Source organism: Oryzias melastigma, unplaced genomic scaffold (genome assembly GCF_002922805.2).
Source record: "Oryzias melastigma strain HK-1 unplaced genomic scaffold, ASM292280v2 sc00250, whole genome shotgun sequence".
NCBI lineage: Eukaryota > Metazoa > Chordata > Actinopteri > Beloniformes > Adrianichthyidae > Oryzias > Oryzias melastigma.
The window spans coordinates 191,856-194,533 of record NW_023416890.1 but is presented as its reverse complement, the minus strand read 5'-3'; positions in this window follow the sequence as shown (position 1 = coordinate 194,533).

Genomic DNA, 2,678 nt, shown 5'->3' with positions numbered 1-2,678 from the left:
ACTCTACTCATATATGCAGTTTTAGCAGCTAACTTTTCTTTAACCGTTCTGGTATCGCCTGTCCGTCCTGGGATGGGATCTCTCCCTCATGTGGGAATCCCTAAGGTTTCTTCTTTTTTCCTGACTCAGGTTTTTTAGGAGTTTTTCCTTACCGCGAGGGAGGGTCTAAGGACAGGGATGACCGTTCTTTATAGTCTGTTTAGTTTTTACCTATTGTGCATATTTTATGACTCCATCTGTGCATCTGTAAAAACTACAGGCATGAAGCCCAATGAGGCAAATTGAATTTGTGATATTGGGCTATATAAATAAAATTGAATTAAAAATTGAATGAAATTTCCTTCCTCTCATCCCACAGTGCAAATAGCAATTATAGTAGCAGTAATAGAATAAAAATAATAGCGGTAGCATGTAGCCTGTCCGCTCCTCTGTGTGAGGTGTAGACATTGTCCAGGATGTTGTTACCTCTCGTGGGAAAGTTGATATGTCCATGGAGCTGTGGAAACACGGTCTTTGGATTTGTGTGGTTGAAGTCCCCGGCCAGGATGAGAAAGGCGTCGGGGTGGACTGTCTGCTGCTCACTGACGTGCTGATATAGTTCATACAGAGCCTCACTCCTGTTGGTGGTGGAGCTGGAAGGAATGTATGTTGGTACCAGCAGTACGGAGTTAAATTCCCTCGGCGGGTAGAATGGCCGACATTTAATGATCATAAAATCTGCCAGTGGAGAGCAGTGTTTGTAAACCACAGCAGCATTCCGGCACCAGGCATCACTGATGTAAACACACAGTCCACCGCCACGGGATTTCCCCCCCACGACGAGCGTCCTGTCGGCCCGGTAGCATGTTAGTCCCGCTAGCTGAATAGCACAGTCCGGGACGCTGTCTGTTAGCCATGTTTCCACAAAAACGTAGACGCAGCACTCACTCGCGGTCTTGGACGACATGCGGAGAAGGCGGATGTAGTCCATTTTATTGTCCAGAGAGCCCACGTTGGCCAGCGTGATGGTCGGGATAGCAGGCCGGTGAGGGCTGGCTGCTAGCCTGGCTCGGATGCCTCCACACTTTCCCCTCTTTTGTTTCCTCAGCAGCCACTTGTGGCGCCTCCACTCTGGCCTGGCTGCTGGAGTGGGGGTCGGTGCTTAAACGGACCTCTGGAGCAAACCGTTGTAACGTAGCTTGACTAGATCGATCTCCGGAGTATGGTTCAAATCCGTAGTTCCGCCAATGGAAGCAGGACCTCGCGGGTGTATCCTCGCATTTGGTCAACACCAGATATGACAAAGCGAAAAAAAAACCACAAAAGTGACAAACAGGACGTAAAAAAACACGAAAACGGGAAAAAGAGGAGCCGCTGCGTGTGGACGCGCCGCCAGTTACCAGTAGTTAAAAGAATAAAAGAATAAAACCATAATTACCTTCATAATCAAACAAGCAGCATTCACTGAAGTACTCGTAACCTTTGTCTAACTTTGTCAGAGAGAAATAATCCACGACTGGTTTAATATCATCCAGAGTTTGTGGATCAGCTGAGCTGCTGTTCTGACTGCAGATTACTGACATTTATACTTTGATTTGGGAGTGATCTAAGAGAAGGAAACGAACACAACCAGGTAGGACATTCATAAAATAAATATTGTACAAATTTCGGTTACAATTGGTTAGGTTACCTCTAATTATTTACATAAAATTGATTTAAACAGTGTTCAGCTTTGTCGTTCTAAACAAGCTGGGAGCCAATCTGCACCAGGATGTGTGACTTCACGTGAAGAAGAGTCTATTAACATGTATACTACTGATGTACGACTCATGAACGAATCGTTCAAAACTCGCGAGTCACTTTACTGATTCGAGAATCATGAGTCATCTTCCCCACTGACTCATTAATTCATTTCCTTCCACCAAGGAGATCTTACACTTGTAGAAAAATATCCAGCTTATCACTTAAAAAAATTATCTTCCCTGTGAGAAATAAAAACCCTCAGAACCAAGGATGGAGTGGGTAATCGGGAGAGTCGGGAGGATTCCCGGTGGGCCGCTTCATTCATGGGCCGGTCATTCGCGTCACGGAAAAAATATTCACGTTAGATCAGGGGTCTCAAACTCAATTTAGCCGGGGGCCACTGGAGGCAGAGTCTTGGTGAGGCCGGGCCTCATCAGGATTTTCACAAGAAAAGCGCTGATAAAACATTCCAATGTTCTCAAATATCTTTGTTTTTAACACAAAATAATGAATGAAATAAATAAATATATTAAATAATGAATTAAAAAGCAGGCAAATCAGTTTTCAGGCAAAACGTTTTCACAGATGTATACCCAGATATTGGGCTGACATACACATTCTCATTCAGCTTTTATTTTCCCAAGTTTCATGTCAGAACCGTCTCCATTCTGAAGTTCATTAAAAACAGGCTGAAGCATGCTCACTCTGGACCACTTGGAGGCATTTATGCTCATGTCAACAGAAAAATAAAATCTCATGTCCATTGACTGTGAAAAAGTAACAAATAAGATTGCAGAAACTGGTTCACTTCTTAAGTGGTGACTTATGCTGTAGATTCTGGAGTTATTGTGGGAATGTTTTTTCAAATGTTTAAAAAAAGTTAAATTTTTCCTTCACATTGTCATACAGGGAAATGTTTCTGATAAACAAAAAGTTTTTATTATAATTATTTATTT